The sequence below is a fragment of the Panthera pardus genome, unplaced genomic scaffold, assembly GCF_024362965.1.
Source record: "Panthera pardus isolate Hobbes unplaced genomic scaffold, ASM2436296v1 HiC_scaffold_20, whole genome shotgun sequence".
Lineage (NCBI taxonomy): Eukaryota > Metazoa > Chordata > Mammalia > Carnivora > Felidae > Panthera > Panthera pardus.
The window spans coordinates 25,288,691-25,307,150 of record NW_026526766.1 but is presented as its reverse complement, the minus strand read 5'-3'; the positions used below and the strand labels follow the sequence as shown (position 1 = coordinate 25,307,150).

Below are 18,460 nucleotides of genomic sequence, written 5' to 3'. Positions count from 1 at the left end.
TTTAAGGATGTAGAGCCTCACTCCAGTATGAAAGGAAAATGCAGTATAAGAGGGGTGTGAAACTTGGAGTGGGTACCTAGGTGGGCCTACCTGGGAAGTGGGCAGATCCCAGGATCCTGGCTTAATTCACCTGGGAAAGCCAGGATGTATAACAGAGGACACATCCCTTGAAGGGGAGGCTTCAAAGGTGGGGGGGTGGGGGGTGGAACTTTGCCTGGTGGATTGGATATAGAAAATGAAGGGGGAGGTAAGAAGATTGAGGTGATGTTCCCGACAGAAATTCCATGTGCAAAGCAGAGCAGGAAAGCTTAGCATGTTCTGGAGGCCACAAGGAGTTCAGCATTGCTGACCAAATCATGCTGGAGAATGGAAGATCATGGAAAGTGGTAGGCAAGGGCCAAGGCCTTCCTTAGCTGGCTCAAGTGTCTTTTTCTGTGAGCAATGGGGAGACCCTGAAGAATATTGGACATGAGAATGACAGGAATGAATGTCCATGTATGAAATACTTCTTGGGCAGCCACGTGAAAATAACTAGACAAATGAGAGGCAAGATGTTGGCAAAGAAACTCTGGCTATGGTTTAGGTGAGTATCTGAACTGGGCAGGTGCTGAAGGGTGGAAAGAAAACAGGGGACAGAGAGGGAAAGCTGGTGATTGGTTGGGTATGAGATGTGAGAGCAAATTAACAAGCTAAACTCTCCCTCCAGGCTCTGACTTGGGAAGCAGGGTGAATGGCAATGCCAAGCACAGGTGAAAAAAAAACAGGAACCGGAACCTGTTTGGAGGGTTGATTTCCGTTTTAGTCACATTGTTGGAGGTGCCTGTGGGATCATCAGGTGGAGATGTCCAAGGGGCAGTTTCCTAATATGGGTGTGGAGTGCCTTCCACCTGCAAATTTGGGCTCCACCTGTGTCCTTCCCTCATTTCCTCCTTCCCCACCCCACTTCTTATCGATTCCTAAGAATGATGAGAGTTCGAGACACTTTCCCCAGGAAAACACACCAGTCAGACACTCGCAGAAGAGACACCTGTTCTCTGCCTGTGCTTCCCCTTGACTCACACAACTATCAGCTCACAACACTGCTGACACCGGATCTGGGGGTTTTTCCCCCACACCAAGCAATCCTGTGACACCAGCTGGGTGTCCTACAATTTAACTCAATTCTGACACCATCTACCTGGAGATAGTGTCAGATCCCACAGGTGAAGGGCTCAGTCCCACAAGACTGCCCCCCACAGACACACCTCAGATGCCGGTCACAGGTCCAGTTTGTCGCCTGTACTTCTGACCGATAGACTCTAAACCAGAGGTTTCCACGACCCCCTCTCCAGGTTCAATTAATTTGCCAGAAGGTTCACAGAACTCGGGAAAACAGTTTACTTACTATTTGCCAGTTAATTAGGAAATGATATGATAATAGATACAGGTGAACATCCAGAAAGAAGAGAGGCATACAGCAAGGTATGTGGGAAGGGGTGCAATGCTTCCACGCCCTCCCCATGCACACCACTCTCCGTGTATGTCTATGTGTACACCAGCCCAGAAGCCTTCTGAACCCCATAATATTGGTGTTTTTATGGAGGCATGATCATATGCAGGACTGATGAATTACTCCATTTCCAGCCCCTCTCCCTCTCTGGAGAATGGGAGTTGGAGATGAAAATCCCAAGCTTCTAATCATGGCAGGTCTTTCTGGTGACTGGTCCCATCCAGGAGCCATCCAGGAGCCCACCCAGAGTCACCTCCATAGAACAAAAGATGGTCCTAGTGCCCTTATCACTTCGAGATTTACACAGGTTTCAAGAGCTCTGTGCCAAGAATAGGAACAAAGACCAGATGCATTTTTATTTTCATTTTTATTTTTATCACAGCATGCATGCAAATGTTTGGATGATTTCAGGAGATACCATGCATTGATCTCATCTAAGAAACTGAGTCACGCACCGATGGCAGAGTAAAAGGAACCCAGCCCTAGGGACACCCCAAGGGCGGGTAGGGGAAGGGGAGTCACAAACGCAACTAAGAGGGAGTGGTGAGGGAGGAGGACCGAGGGAAGGGTGGCCAAAGTGCAGGGCAACTGGGCCAGGGAGGGCAGAGAGCCAGTATCCGGCCAGGGAGGAAGGCTCCACGGATTTGCAAGGAGAAGTCGCTGGTGACATTGGTAAAGATTCTGTAATGTGATGAGGCACAAAGAACTAAGAAGTGACCTGCAGATGAAGTGGGTTTAGTGAGTGTAGACTCTTCTCTCAGCTGGCGTCTGATTAGATCTGAGGTCATTATTCACAGAACGGCACAGAGCACCCTGCACACTAACTGCTTCCACCGGCAACACATGACCGGTAACCAATGTTAATTTCAACAGTTCAAGCCTCTTAGGAAATGAAAGTCAGGTTTAAAGTGAGAATACTTTGAAGAAATAGTGAGGAAACAGAGAGCAGTGAGTGGAGAAGAAAAACAAAAGGTACAAAGAGATATGAGTCACAGAGGGAATTATGACTCAGTCTATGTGCATTCATGAGTATTTTCCCTCTAAAGACTAAAAGCTGAGCTCTTTGCTTTCCTATTCTAAATGTGAAATCAGAAATGAATAAACATGCTTGGAGGTGTCATTGAACTTCAGAGACAATATACAAATAAGATGTAATTTCCTCTCAGCAAAGATAGTAGAAATGCATTTGGTTTACAAACTAATTGAAGGAGGAAAAAACAGCTTCAAGATACACACTCATTTAGAGGCACCTGGGTGGCTCAGTAGGTTAAGCATCTGACTTTGACTCAGGTCATGATCTCAGGGTTCACGAGCTCAAGCCCCGCATTGGGCTCTGTGCTGACAGCTCAGATCCTGGAGTTGGCTTGGGCTTCTCTCTCTCCCTCTCTCTCTCTTCCCCTCCCCTGCTCACACTCTGTCTCTCTCTCTCTCTCTCTCAAAAATAAATAAAAACATCAAAAAAATTTTTAAGATACACACTCATTTAAATAATCCACATCTGTAGTGAGGCTAATCCACTAATCATCCTTGCATACATAGATGGCAAGGGTGATTACTGAAAGATGGCCAGCAAGGAAACAATTGAAAGAAAGAAAGAAAGAAAGAAAGAAAGAAAGAAAGAAAGAAAGAAAGAAGAAAAGAAAAAGAGAAAAAAGAAAGAGGAAGAAAGGAAGGAAGGAAGGAAGGAAGGAAGGAAGGAAGGAAGGAAGGAAGGAAAGGAGGAAAGAGAAGGAAGGAAGGAAGGAAGGAAGGAAGGAAGGAAGGAAACTTACTGTGTAGAAAGGTATGAAAAAGCCTGTGTCTTGCTTCCTGGAATTCATGCTTCCCGCATATAAATTGTTAATTCTTCCTAGAACCGCAAGGAAGGGCTCTTTTTTTTCCGGGATGTCACTGAGGGAATCATATGAACACTCTGCGCATCCACACAGCAGGTCTCCCCTCTACTCCTTCTTGCTCATGGTCTCACAGTACACTCCACACATGGGCCCACGTAGAGGGAGTCTTGGGAACACGGCAGAACTCCTTTGATCAAGACTGCAAGATTTCTTTGCAATTATAAAATCCTATGAATCTTTTGTTGATTAATTTATAATGACTTATAACTATATTCTTTTTAAAAAAATTTTAATGTTTATTTTTGAGAAAGAAAGGAAGAGAGAATGAGAGTGTGCATGCGCAAGCAGGCAAGGGGCAGAGAGGGAGGGAGACAGAAGATCTGAGGCAGACTCCGATCTGACAGCGCAGAGCCAGCCCCATGCAGGGCTCCAACTCACAAACCCTGAGATCGAGACCTGAGCCCAAGTCAGACACTTAACCGACTGAGCCACGGAGGGGCCCCTACTTATAACTACATTCTTAATTCTAGGAACAATAACAGCTAACACTTCAATAGCCCTTAGTTATGTGCCAAGCATTCATCTGGGCACTTTCCGTATAACCTCAGCCCAATCTTTATAACATGAAAAAAGAGAGACTGGCTGAGTCACTGGCCAAGGTCACACAGCTAATAAGTAACAGAACTGGAACTGAACCCAGGTAATCTGTTCTTAACCACTACCTCCTGTTCTAATCTATATGCTTACCACACAGAAAGTGCAAAAGTAAAATAATAAACACCCATGTTCCCACGAGCCAGAACTGGCTACTAACATTTAAGCCAGTTGGTACTATAACATTCCTTTTCTAAATAATCCAAACAGTGGGGTGCCTGGGTGGCTCAGTCGGTTAATCGTCCAACTTTGGCTCAGGTCATGATCTCACAGTTTGTGAGTTCAAGCCCTGAACTGGGCTCTGTGCTGACAGCTCAGAGCCTGGAGCCTCCTTCGGATTCTGTGTATCCCTCTCTCTCTCTGCCCCTCCCCCACTCATGCTGTCTCTATCTCTCATAAATAAACAAACAAACAAAAATAGAAAGGAAGGAAGAAAGGAAGAATTGAACACACAATTCTGTTGTCAAGGACCCCTTGGCCACTGACCCATCCTTCCTTCTCGTGCTCTGCACTTATTGCCACAAATTTAATTCATATTCTTCCAATCTGATTGGTAGTGGTGCCACGGGCACTTACAGGTGAAATGGTCCCCTTTATTTTCACCCGACTGCTGCCTGTCTATTGCTTAAAGACCACTACACTGCAACCCCTCCCACTCAAAACTCCTGCACTTGGGATTGCATTTGAACCAACCAAAAATGAGAGCCATTCTTGAAGCAAAGATTGAGATCGAACTGAAGTACAAGGACTGATAGATAAGGCTCCATCTGGAGAACAGCTTTTAATGCTGAGACGGATTGTGTGGTAGAACATTCTGGGGGGACAGGGGAAAAGCAAGGAGTCCTTCTACAGATGTTTAAAGAGCTGGACTTCCGTCTCTGCCCTGAAGGCTGCCCGCCACAGACTCCCCCATCTCAGGCAACTGTGACTCCATTCAGAAGCTCAGGCAAAATTTTCTGCACGAGTTTTCAGCCCTTTGTCTCAAAGTCCATGTCCCACAGTTCAGGTCAGAGATCTTTCTTCGTTTTGCTCGCTGATGCCTGCCAGGGGTCTAGAATGGTGAGTAACTCATGAGTAACTCTGAGTAAATATTCGTTAGGGAGTTGGAGATGCCAAAGGAAGACAGGGAACAGCAGGAAAAGCCCAAGTCTTCAAGGCAGACGGCCTGAGTTGGGTTGTCTGGGAAAAACCCAACCTGCTTGGCGGTGTGACACGTATTACACATACTTACATCAGGCCTCACCCACACTCTTAAACAGCTCTGTTGTTTCCCTGACTCAAAACAGTCTTGGGTGGAGACAAGTGAATATACCCATTTGACAGGCTGCAGACATAAGCCCCATATGTTATAAGAGCAATCAATACCCATGCTAATAACTTAGTAAGGATTTGTGAACAACTAAGATGATATACGCCAAGGGTTACCTGTACGCCAGGTACCGCTGTAGGTGTGGGGATGTATGAGCCAGCAAAATAAAGATCTCTGCCTTCGTGGAGGTTACAGTGTAGTAGGGGAAGCAGGCAATCAATGTAGTCCTTGTACTGTTGGATAAGGGGATAAGGGCAAGGGAATTTTTATTCTGGAATAAGAATTATCATTAAAAATTTAAAGGATTTTTCTAATGTTTATTTTATTATTGAAAGAGAGAGACACAGTGCGAGTCGGGGAGGGGCAGAGAGAGAGGGAGACACAGAATCCGAAGCAGGCTCCAAGCTGAGAGCACAGAGCCCGATGCGGGGCTCAGACCCACGAACTGTGAGATCATGACCCGAGCTGAAGTCGGACGACCAACCAACTGAGCCACCCAAGCGCCCCAAATTTAAAGAATTTAGTAAACAAATATTTGTTCACTCAATCCTGGAAGGGATAGAATCAAGGCAGCCCTCAGTTTTATTTTGGAAATTTTAAGAAAAGTAAGGTCAGTGTGCTGTCCCCTGAGTGGGGGAAACATTACATTTTATCTTATATACGTTGTCCCCTGGGTCACGCTGAATAATACCTTCCTACCAGGTTTGCGTCATCTTTCTCCCTCACATGCCACACGCTCGACACATCGTCCACTCTGCCCACCTCTTTTCTAGGCTCATGATGAGGAAACTGAGTGACTCACTCAGGTTCTGCAGGTGGGTTAGTGATGAAAGAATATGGAGCCTGGGTTCTGACACATTTATAGGTTCTCAAAGTATCCCCTGCTAGAAGTCTAGAATCTCATGGGCTGGACTGGGTTGGGTGAAGGGAGAGGGGAGGTACATAGGTACATAGGTGCATAGGTACATATGGCTACAGTATTCATTTATTCAGGAAATAATTATTTACAATAATAATAAAGCTAATTTATTGAGTGTTGTAGGGTCCAGCCCTAGTCCAACAATTCCACAAATATCCTTTTTTTAAGTGTATTTATTTAATTTGAGAGACAGGGAGAGAGATAGAACACATGTGCCAGCAGGGGATGGGCAGAGAGAGAGAGGGAGAGAATCTCAAGCAGGCTCTGCCCTGTCAGCACAGAGCCCTATGCAGGGGTCGAACTCAAAAACCATGAGATCATGACCTGAGCCGAAATCAAGAGTTGGATGCTTCACTGACTGATCCACCCAGGCACTCCTTCACAAATATTCTTATTAGACCTTCACAAAACCCTATGAAGTCTAGGAAACTGAGGCTCTGAGATGTTGCATAAATTGCTCAAGATCCCAACCCAGAAGTGAGAGCATCAGGAGAAAAACCAAGCAGTCTCATTTCAGAGCTCTTGAGAAAAAAAGAAACCGTATGCAAATGCAAATGCAAAAAAAAATGCAAAAAAAAATACATATGCAAAAAGAGAAGTGATAATACACACTTCGTATTATCCCACATCAAAGGCTCATAATAGCTGGCAGACCCACTTAAAAAAATGATAGACCCATTTGCATCAAAACTGGCTTGAGCTCGGGGAACCTGGGTGGCTCAGTCGGTTAAGTGTCTGACTTCAACTCAGGTCATGATCTCATGGTTCATGAGTTCAAGCCCCATGTCAGGCTCTGTGCTGACAGCTCAGAGCCTGGAGCTTGCTTCGGATTCTGTGTCTCCCTCTCTCTCTGCCCCTCTCCTGCTCATGCTCTGTCTCTCTCTGCCTCTCAAAAATAAATAAACATTGATTAAAAAAAAACTGGCCTGAGCTCTATTCTGCTACTTCATGGTCCCCTGTGCCACTATGTCACCTGCACGTCGAGACTTTGGCTCCATATAATGTCCAGCACTTCACCAACTACCCACCAAATAATTTAATGCCAACTGATCATCCTTACTCAAGGAGTCTCCAAATCACACCTTTTGAATCTTACCATTCCTCTTATATATGATGCCTGCATTGTTATGTAAAGTATAGCTCAACTGGGCATTTGGTTACTTACCTTGAAATGCAATTCCTGCCAGACAATATAAAGCCTTCCTTTTCCCCTTAACTACTTTCACAAGTAAGGAATTAATCCTGCTTAAGTCACAGCAAATATGAGAGGTGTTTTCTAGAGTTTTCTTTTTAAGAATCATTATGGACTCATGAATTTTCATGTATTTGATGCCTTTCCACTATAAACATTGCTCTTTTTGGTGTTAAAATCGCCTTGACTTGACTTTTTTGGAAACCTTTGCAGATCACTCCTTTAGACACACCATCAGCCAGGCTTAAAAGCTTCCTTGTTTCCAGCACAAGTTTTAGGTGCACCTGTCAGGTTCCTTTCAGGGGGATAACATAAGGAGTCAAGATCCAGGCCTTCAGAGCTGCTATATAGCTCCTCTCTGCTGCCCCCAGGTTGGGTGCCCGGACAGGGGATTCTATAGTGCAAAAGACGGTCTGAGTCCTCAACTAGAGGTGGGTTACCTAGAGGACTCAGAGGTCTAAGACAAGCCACTGGGGAGCTGAAGACCCAGCAATGTGAAAGAACCAGTCCAAGTTCAGGTGAAAATGCTCCAAGACCAGAACAGAGTCCAGAGGGCCTGGAAGATTTGTAAGCAAGGATGAGAATAGAACAAGGACGAGTCAAGGCCCAGGCGTTTCTGCCCTGTTCCTCCACCAGCGGAAAACAGTGGTGAACAATATCTCAGTGTGTGCAATCCTCAGAAGAGGAAGCAGGGAATAGGATTACTTTTGTTTCAGTTTAGTCATCAAAATCTGCACCGAATGAATGAGTAGAAGTTACCTGGAATTTCTGATAAGTTCTGGATCCTGCTAATGAATGTTAACAAAGCACATGATAAGTAACAGACTAAAGTTAACAGAAAAACTCAGAAACTGAAGTTTTCTCGCCTGAGTTTACATAGTTCTGGCAATTTGTGATTGTGATGGTTTCAATGCATATGTAGAATATAGTCCTTTTCTGCTCATACGTTGTTTCTAGCACAGCAGGTCAAATAGAATAAAATATCAATATTTCACAGTGTCCCCAAATAATAATACAACTTCAGATGTTCTACTACCTGGTTTAAGAGCTCCAATACTATCTCAAGCTTCGCCAATACATGAAATAATTGGGTTGTGATAGGTATGGCTGAAAATGTAATTGAGCTCAAGATGTGATTTAAACATTTACTTTTACACTGAGAGAAAATGTTAGAACAACTTGCATTTGGGCTACCCCCTTAAGTTCTTTAAATTCAATGCCACCAATTTGAAATTTAATGTCACTGTTGGCATTTCTAGAATTATGAGCCATACTACTTGACCAAGTAATGACAAATATTACCATTTCAGGGATATGTTATGTAAGAGGAAACCCCATACCAAAAATCTTAACCTCCATTAATAACTGAATTTTTGATGTTGTCATTAATATGTCTATCCCAACTCTGAACTAGAATGATAAAATTTGCATGGAATCTGTATTTAACCACATAGGAAGAAATATGCAGGATAATGTATAGATTCAAAGTCTTAAAATATATAGATCAGGGCTTCTAGGTGTGGTGAGCAGCTAGTCAGTAGATGAACATGTCAAGTCTCCTTGGTGTTTCCTTTTTTTTTTTTTAGTAATCTACCCACAACGTGGGGCCCAAACTCATGACCTTGAGATCAAGTGTGGTGTGCTCTGCTGACTGAACCAGCCAGGCACCCCATCCTGTAGCTGAATATGCCAGGCAGCACTGAACTCCATCCGCTGGCTGCAGCCCTGAGGACTTCCTCAAAGTGGGATGTGAGACCTTTTACTCAGAATATCCTCAGTATTATGTGGATGTCCAGCCCATTTCACAAGAGAAGATTGCAACAAGAGAGACCTCATGAGCCAGTGTGGTCAACATCAGCTGAAGGGCAGCCTACTTGCACTCTTGCCTTTTCCTCAACCTCGAAAGTACCTACCAATGCATCCAAGGGCAAGGTCCTCACCAACCTGCTTAGCATGCATCCAAGTACAAGGTCCACACTAACCTGACTACCATGCCTCCAAGTGCAAGGTCCACACCATCCCCCACATCACAGTCTTACTGAATGTCTCACAACAGAGCCCTGAGGCCAGCATGGTCCACCTACACTACAAATGGATCCCTGAGGAAGACAGCTATGTGGCTGACATTAGTTCTCACTTTCAAGAAGCATAGTCTCCATTGGACTGTGTTTGGGGAAAGGGAGGCAAGGTTCGTGTCCATTGCAATGCCAGGATCTCCTGTTCACCCAACTCTGCATGGGTTATCTCCTGAAGACCAAGTAACTTGCCTGAAGGAGGCCTTACATTATATCAAGCAGAGAAGTATGATCTCACCCAACTTTGGCCTCATGGGCCAGGTTCTGCAGTATGAATCTGGGATCCTGCCTTCCACAGCCACCCCAGGCTCCCTCCAGCCAAGGGGAGAGAGCTGGCTCTTCATTTACAGACTGTTTGCAGTCACTGAGCCCTGACGTGCAGAGTTCCTACTGCACACACCCTACCTCGGTGCTCCACCAGTGCCCACCCACTCAGTGGGAGTCCATGGGCACAGACACATCCTGCTAAAGCTAGGATGGGGGGACCAGCCCAGCCTCAAGAGCAACTGTGGTTTTCTTTCTCACTCATGTACATTTCATACCTGTGCAATACTAAAGACCTCACTCTGTTCCCCTGCCCCAGTGGGATAGTGAGCAGTCACCAGGCTTGCAGTCAAACTTCAGACTAACCTCAGGGATAGGTCCTCAAGGCTGAAGGAAGGGCCAAGTCGCTATAAGAGCACAGTGAGCACTGACTCCTGTTCTTCCAGCCCCCTGCATTCTCAGGGCTGCCCAATCTCTGCACCTAAAGTTACCTTCTCACTCCAAGCATAAGGTAGCAAATACCTGCAGCAACAGGGAAGAAAGCAGTTGCTAGACCAGGAGAAAAAAACAGTCACAAGAACAATTCATTCTGAAGGAAGCATAATTTCAATCTCAGTTTTTAAATTTGGCAGCCTCGGTATCAGTCTCTGTTGCTTCAGGACATAACATGATCACCATCCAAGAAAGTAATCCTACAAGGTTTATAGGGACATCATTTATATGCTGATTTGACCCCTCAAATTTTTTGAGATTCCCTTTTGAGTCCAACAGAGGCAGTTGGTTGAAGTAGCAAGACATTGACATGCTGAGTTTCCTTTTCCTTAGAGGCTCTTTCCCGATCTTGAACTTTGGCATAATTCTTATTCACATTTGGGCATTTCTCTTTGCACAACTCCTCAAAGACACTCTTGTGTCATTTGAAAAGCATTCTTCAGACCATAGACCGAAAATGATCCCTTTGAGGTGGCGGCGGTGGATGCCAAGAGAAAAAGGGTACCTACTGTGTATTCCGGGTCAGTGGTGTTGAAGACAGAAATGACAGGTTTCCCCAGCTTATGGTCCTGATGTGCTTGTCCCATCTCCTGTGACACACTTGCTTTCTTCCCTGCCCCTGGGGGTCATCTTCAAGCTACTGACTGCGGCACTCACAGATCTCACAGTGTGGTGCTACTTTTTTGTCTGTGGGCTATTTCTGCAGGGGAAAAGGCAGTCATTTCCTAAAATCCATATGAATGGGAAGAAAAGCACTGTTATTGGTTTTTGTTTTCCATATGCAAAATAAAACTAGTAAAAGAGGAAATATATATGTATATATATATATACATATATATATACATACATATAAATATATAATTAACCATTTCACTGTCTACATACATAACTGAGGCTAAATTTATACATTTGTATGTATGAATAATTTATAAAACATCTATTTTTTATAACTTTTTACTACTCATCTCAAACTTACAGAAAAGTTGCAAGAATAACAAAAACTCCCATAAATTAATCAGATTCACCATTAACACATTGTCTAATTTGCTTTTTTAAATTTTCTCATATACTCATATACGTTTACCTGTCATTGCTTTTTTTCCTAAGCCCATTCAGGAATAAATTACAGACATCATGCCCTTCTATTCCTAAAGACCCAATGTCTACCTAAAGACATTCTCTTACATGACACAATATAGTTATGAAGATGAAGAAATTTAACACTGACACATGCTGTGACCAAAATTCAAACATGGCCAATTTGTCCCTGTATTGTCCTTTCTAACACTGGTCTAGGACCCACTCTAGGATGATATGTTGCATTTATTCACGCTGTATCTTTGGTATCCTATAATGTGAAATGGCCTCTCTGCCTTCGTTGCCTCCCAAGACCTTAACAATTTTTAAAAATACAGGCCAGTTATTTTGTAAAATATCCTGTGGTTGATTATAACATCCTTATTATTAGATTCAAGTTATACATTTGGGGCAGAAGTATCACAGAAGTGATCTGTCTTCTGTGCAGCCTATCAGGAGGCACGTGATGTAGCTTTGTCCCATTATTCTTCTTTTTTTTTTTTTTTTGCTTTGTCCCATTCTTGATGACCATTTGGTTAAGATGGCATCTTTCAGGTGTCACAATTATTAAATTTCAACATTATAAACGCTCTTCTCATCAAAATTTTCCAGCTAGGTTTAACACCTGTTCATGATTCTTGCCATCATGGTTACAAAATGATAAAGAAAACACTTTTGAGTGTTTTCTTTTCCAGAAATTGCAATGTTTTCCCCCCCCATAACAGCCTTGTTTAGCTAACCATCCCAAACCACCCGCCATTCCCTCATGAACTGTGTCTTGTTTTCTCACCTGTGAAAAGGGACAGTGAGTATTTCCCACAAGAGAATGACCAGCACTGTGGTCCTTAGAGAGTGATACCTAAGTGTTCAAACCTTGGGCTGGGTCCATGGACCTTTAAATCACACAAGATCAACTCACCTGACCACATCAAAAGAATGCAGCTGGCACTACCGCCAACCACTCTTATGGGTAAGAACTGGGGAAATTTTACACACAGACCCAGCCCAGTATGAAGCTTTTCTACAGACCACTCACACAGCTGTGTCTTTCTCTGAACTAACAGAATAAAGGGGAAGATGTTTATCTCTGGAAATCTCAAGACTCAAGAATCCTAGACTCAAGAATGGGCTTCCTGGAGAGCCTTTGGTCATCCACAAGGGCTACGTTGCCATTACCATAACCCAGGCAAAAATCACTGCTTCTTCGTCACTCTCTTAGTTAACCTTATTTAACCACTTACCCTACTAGACACTTAGCAGGCTCTAGAGGTCCACTCTGAGTTGCTTTCTGGGAAGCGACTGGCAAGTTTTCCTTGGAATCTTGAGAATGTACACTCTTACTCTCCAATGTGAACCACTTTCCACAGCAGGCCTGTTGTAAGATAGATAGAACTATAAACCTCATTTTTCAGGTAACCACAGATGTTTAGAGAGATTACTGGTAAGTAACTTGCCTGAACTTCTAGCTAGTTAGTATTAGTAAGAGTCAAAGCCTTGGTTGGAAGCTGAACTGAGTCTGGAGTCTGTACTCTATTTTTTTTAATGTTGTATTATTATTATTTCGAGAGACAGAGAGACACAGAGCACAAGTGGGGAGGGGAAGAGAGAGAGACACACACACAGAATCCAAAGCAGGCTCCAGGCTCTGAGCTGTCAGCACAGAGCCTGATGCAGAGCTCGAAGTCTCGAGCCATGAGATCATGACCTCAGCCAAAGTCAGATGCTTAACCGACTGAGCCACCCAGGCACACCCAGAGTCTGTACCCTTAACTCCTATGTTATACTAGTCCAAAATAAACTCATAGATTGTTCTTGGCGGGGCCAGAAGCAGGGTGAGCTGAGCAAGGTGCCCAGGATGCCAAATTTAAGAAGGCTGTCACTACTCTCAGGTGCTGATCCTACACTTGCAAGGCACTGAGAGGAGTGCCTTGTTAAACTTTGTACCCTAGGCTCTTTGTTTACCTCACCCCCCTCCCAGCCCTGGTTCTTGGGGAGAGCTGGCCAGTGTGAACTCATCTCGCTAACAACTCATTGTGCAACTCACAAGTATCTCTGGGCTACACGGAATGTAAAGATTTCAGTTTTCTTCCTTTGAGCAATGGACAAGCTATTTAGCCTTGAGCCTATTCTGTCCCAGAGCACTGAAGAGAGAGCAGGGACTAAGATGGCTAAAGCCCTCCCATAGCTTGTAGCCCAAACATTCATTTCCAGTGGAATCAATATGGCAGGCCAATACTTGGGCCTTCTAACAAATCTCCTCAACTAAGCATTGGCACATTTTTTGAGGATTTCAAAGTACACAGATGGATGAAACTCTGCTATCATGACAACTGTATCATTTTTCCATTTTATTCACTTTTTTGCATTTAGCATGGTTGTGGTTTGCTTTCCCCACTGATAGAATGAGCACTTTTGGGTATTAACTCAGTTGTGCTTCCCCTGAGTTTTATTTCTTTACAGAACTTAGAACTCTTGATAGAGGCAGGGTTCAAATTAGACTTTGCCATTTATTAATGTTCTTGGAAAAATCAATTTGTGTCCCTGAGCCTCAGGTGTTTCATCTGTGAAATGGGGATGTTAATACCTCATTTGCAGGGTTGTTCTGAAGACAAAATGGAAACAACATAAGTACTTAAAAGGCACTTGGCAGTGCTCCACAGACACTAGTTCTCTCCCTTTCTTTATTGGTCTGTGCTTGGGCCAAGGTCATCCTTCCCAGGATTTTAACTAAAGTGGTACAGACATAGGCACCTGGCTGGCTCAGTCAGGAGACCATGTGACTCTTGATCTTGGGGTCATGAGTTTGAGCCCCTCATTGGGCATAGAGATTAGTTAAAAAAATAAAAATAGGGTGCCTGGTTGGGTGACTCAATCAGTTGAGCCTCCTACTTTGGCTCAGGTCATGATCTCATGCTTCGTGAGTTCAAGCCCCACATGGGCTCGCTACTGTCAGTAGCCCACTTCAGATCCTCTGTCCCCCTCTCTGTGTGCCTCTCCCCCATTCATGCTCTCTATGTCTCTCTTCCTGTCTCTCTTTCTCTCAAGAATAAATAAACATTAAAAAATAAAATACAAATACAAATATAAATTAAAAAATAAAGTGATATAGACAGCCAAACAATCTTAAGTCACAGGTATTACTCAGGTTGCATATCTTCTGACCGATCTCTGACTACTATAAATGCTATGGCTGGCCTCTTCTAGTACCCTGAACAGTGGGAGTGTTGAAAAGCAAAAGGGATTTTTTTGTTGGAAAACGTCCCAAAGTATTTCTTATCTCAAATATACATTATTGTTTTGGGGTTTTTTTCTCATGAATGATCTGAATAGTTAGAGTCGGTTAATTAGGTTAAGCTTTGTAAGCATCCCAGGATTACATTTTTGGTTTATTAAACTATAAAATGTATAAACAAATGTTAATCTGTAATACATGAAATGTTCCTTGGTGGAGAACAGCAGGGAGCAGATAAAACTCATGCTATAACATATTATACATCATTCTTAACATGGGACAAATGTTACACACGATTTTTAACAATTAATTTTACTCCTTTTGGAAGCACTATCACCAAAAGAGTGACCTTAGTATAGAATTTCATGCACAAGGCAAGATATATTATCATGTATTTCATTTTCTTTTTACTTTCATTTTTTTTTAATTTTTAAAAAATATTTATTTATTTTTGAGAGAGAGAGACAGAGCATGAGCAGAGGAGGGGCAAAGAGAGTGGGAGAATCAGAATCTAAAGCAGGCTCCAGGCTCTGAGCTGTCAGCATAGAGCCCAACGTAAGGCTCGAACTCACAGACTGCGAGATCATGACCTGAGCTGAAGTCGGACACTTAACCAACTGAGCCACCCAGGCACCCCATTTTACTTTCATATTTTTAATAAATTTGGAGGAGCTTGAGGTTATTTTCATTTGCTTTTCTTGAATGAGCTTGTCCACACAACCCATGGGTTTTCAGTCTTCGGAAGCCAACTCTTGGGGAATGGAATATAGAAATTATTTGATTAAAAATCCCAGTAATTTGGTCGCTACACAATGATTTCAAAGTTTAAAATTGAGTTTGAGGGACACTACGAAAACAGCTGAGACTCAGAAGAGTTAAGGGATCATTCCTTTGGCCTTTGGCACAACTTATTCCTTACAAATAATGATTCTGCATGACTGGGGAATGATTTAAAATGTGGTCTTGTAAAGTTGAAAGGGTCCTTCACCTCATTTTCTGATCATGATTTCTATGTGCAAATTGGGAAAAATGAGCCATCACTTCTACCAAGGTACCAATCATTTTAAGTGATAGCCCCATAACTCAAGTTAATTCTTAGGCTGCAAAGAAAGTCTGAATTTTCATTAGTTCTTAAAGATCTTAACTATAGGTTTCAGATAGATAGCATTTTAAGTCCAAACTTCCCTGTAACTGACCATCATTTTTATGTTTTAGCATCACAGTTGTATGTATAATTTATTCTAAGTAGGTCTCCATGTTTCCTTTTCACTGGTGTAGATGGAGTATGGAAGGGGCAGGTCACTGTGTCTTTTAATCAACACTATACAGTGCTCTTGCTTGCACAGTGATGTGTTCTCAAATACTCTTGCACTCTTCAAACTAACGGGCTTAACAGCCTAGGGACAGAGAAAACACTGGATTGTGCATTTTAAAAGGTTCATAAAAGCGTATCGGCAGGAATTTCAGGTATTTGAGCCAAGCTTCTGCACTTATAACCATAAGTGACAATAAACGGGGGTTTTTTCCCCTCCAGAGAGTAAAAATCTTCTGTAAACCTGAACCAGATTGAGTCTTTGAGTTCATGACAGTTCTTGATATCTAACTGCAGCAACTGGCTTTTTCCAACAACTTTACAATGAAAGTTTCCCATATTGGGGCACCTGGATGGCTCAGTCGGATAAGCATCCAACCTCAGCTCAGGTCATGATCTTGCAGTCCGTGGGTCCGAGACCCACATCAGGCTCTGTGCTGACAGCTCGGAGCCTGGAGCCTGCTTCAGATTCTCTGTCTCCCTCTATCTCTGCCCTTCCCCTGCTCTCTCTCTCTTTCTCTCAAAAATAAATAAACATTAAAAAAGAACTTTTAAAGAAAGCTTCCCATATTGTCTACTTTCTGTTTATCTGCACCCCTCTTGATCACTTCCAATGGGACTTTTTGCATTGGGTTACATGGCAACAACTTATTACGGCATATCACAATTATGGGGGAGAACTGGTAAAAATTCCTAAGTCTCCATTCATCAGTGAGAATCATTAAAGAAGGAAAGCATAAAGAAAGCTCCGATGGTGTTGATAAATGGTGAGGACTTCGACCAGGGTTCCACAAGCACACAGTGAGAAGTCAGAGATCACCTTTTCCATGCTGCCAATATGGTGGGGATTTGGGGAGAGACTGACCTGACCACCAGTCTGGTGGGGGTGCTATGCTTTCCTATGTAGGGGGCAATATATCACCTGCTCAACGACAGGTGTACCTGGCCTCAGGGAGAAAGCCTGTCCCTAAAGCACATGCCCACTACTGTTCAGAGATCATTGTGCCTTTTCTTTTTAAGGTTTTAAGATAAGCATTACCTTATCACAATTTTATTATGTGCCAGGCACCATTCCATGTGTTTTTAAGTCTATTATCCCGTTTTGTCATCTCAGTAATATACAGTGTGAAACAGAACTATTATGTCCATTGTATAGATGAGGTATTGAGGCACAGAGAACACAGTACCTTGCCCAAATTCAACGTGGTTAGTAAGTCAGGGATCCACACAGATTTTCTGTAAAGAGCCAGGTAGTGAATATCTTGGACTTCCAGCCATGCAGTCTCTGTAACAATCACCCAGCTCTACTCTTGTGGGGCAACAGCAGCCATAAATGATACACAAGGGGATGGGCATGTTCGTGTTCCAACAAAATTTTATTTCTGGGGCCTGCAATTTGCATGTGTTGTATAGTTTGCATGTGTCATGAAATATTCGTTCTTTCGAATTTTCCCAACCACTTAAAAATCTAAAAGCCATTCTTAGCTCTTGGGGTTTATGTTTAAAAATATGTCACTGGCGGGGCACCTGGTGGTTCAGTTGGTTAAGCGTCCGACTTCTGCTCAGGTCATGATCTCCTGGTTCATGAGTTCTGGCCCTGCTGTCCCGGGGCTCTATGCTGACAGCTCAGAGCCTGAAGCCTGCTACGGATTCTGTGTCTGCCTCTGCCTCTGCCCTCCCCCCGCTTGTGCTCTGTCTCTGTCTCTGTCTCTCTCTCTCTCTCTCAAAAAATAAATATTTAAAAAAATTTTTAAAAATAAAAACTAAAAATAAACAGCTGGCTGGGTTTAGCTCTTGAGCTGTGGTAAGTTGTAGAGCCAGGATTTGAACCCAGGCAATGTGGTTCCAGTGAGCTTTTAATTATTATATAGTCTATATCATGATAATAATAATAAATCATGGTCTTTATAGAAAACTCAGCAAAGAAAGAGCAAATAAAAACCAGGCATAAAAACCACAACCCAGAAATAATCATAATTACATTTGATATTTTCTTCTATTCTTTTATCTACTGTATGCAGTATTCCATTTATTAATTCTAGCTTTTCACTTATCATTAGCATTTTTCACATTTCCTCAGAGGCCACACAACTATATTCATTTTAAACGTACTAGGGGAAACTGCTATTTGAAAGAATCTTATAGCTAATAATTTCCTAAAGTGAAGAATCCTTTTATTAAGTGAGCAGTTGGGCACGTTCCATTTATCTGCTGCATATTTGCATTTCTAGGAATTGGTTTTTTAAAAGCAAACCGATCTGTGGACAGGGATGTAGTAAAAAGACTTTGAGTTGACTTCTCACTGTCCCTTTATTAGCCAAATGACCCTGAGCAAATTGTTGACTTTACTTTATCACATCTCAGTTTTTGCTTGTCCTGAAGATAAACCAAAACAACCATATACAAAGTACTGAGCACGGACCTAGCAGAGAATAGTGGTCAATTGGTAGCAGCCAGCCCTTATGTTCCTTGCCACCCCACACCATTCCTAGTCCCCAATACCACCCACAGGAAATAGATTATTTCACTGGTGACTGTTGAGAAAGTGTCTTTTTCTGCTCTGTGTACTGAGTTTTCCAAAGTAAAAATGGGCCAGCAATCCTAAACGGG

The 18,460-nt window shown here is 43.0% G+C and overlaps 1 long non-coding RNA gene and 1 pseudogene across 1 annotated transcript in view; one reads left to right on the top strand and one right to left on the bottom strand.

The window, feature by feature from the left end:
* The first annotated feature begins 5,382 nt into the window (after positions 1–5,382).
* Positions 5,383–9,983, top strand: LOC109251633 (dual specificity protein phosphatase 5-like; annotated as a pseudogene).
* Positions 9,984–9,990: 7 nt separating this feature from the next.
* The window catches only part of LOC109251642 (uncharacterized), a 142,752-nt gene continuing 134,282 nt past the window's right edge, over positions 9,991–18,460 (bottom strand). Inside the window, exons 2-3 of the long non-coding RNA XR_002073610.2 lie at positions 12,548–12,678; positions 9,991–10,954 (exon numbers count right to left, since the gene is read on the bottom strand). This is a non-coding gene — a long non-coding RNA (uncharacterized LOC109251642). The remainder of the gene's footprint in view (positions 10,955–12,547; positions 12,679–18,460) is intronic.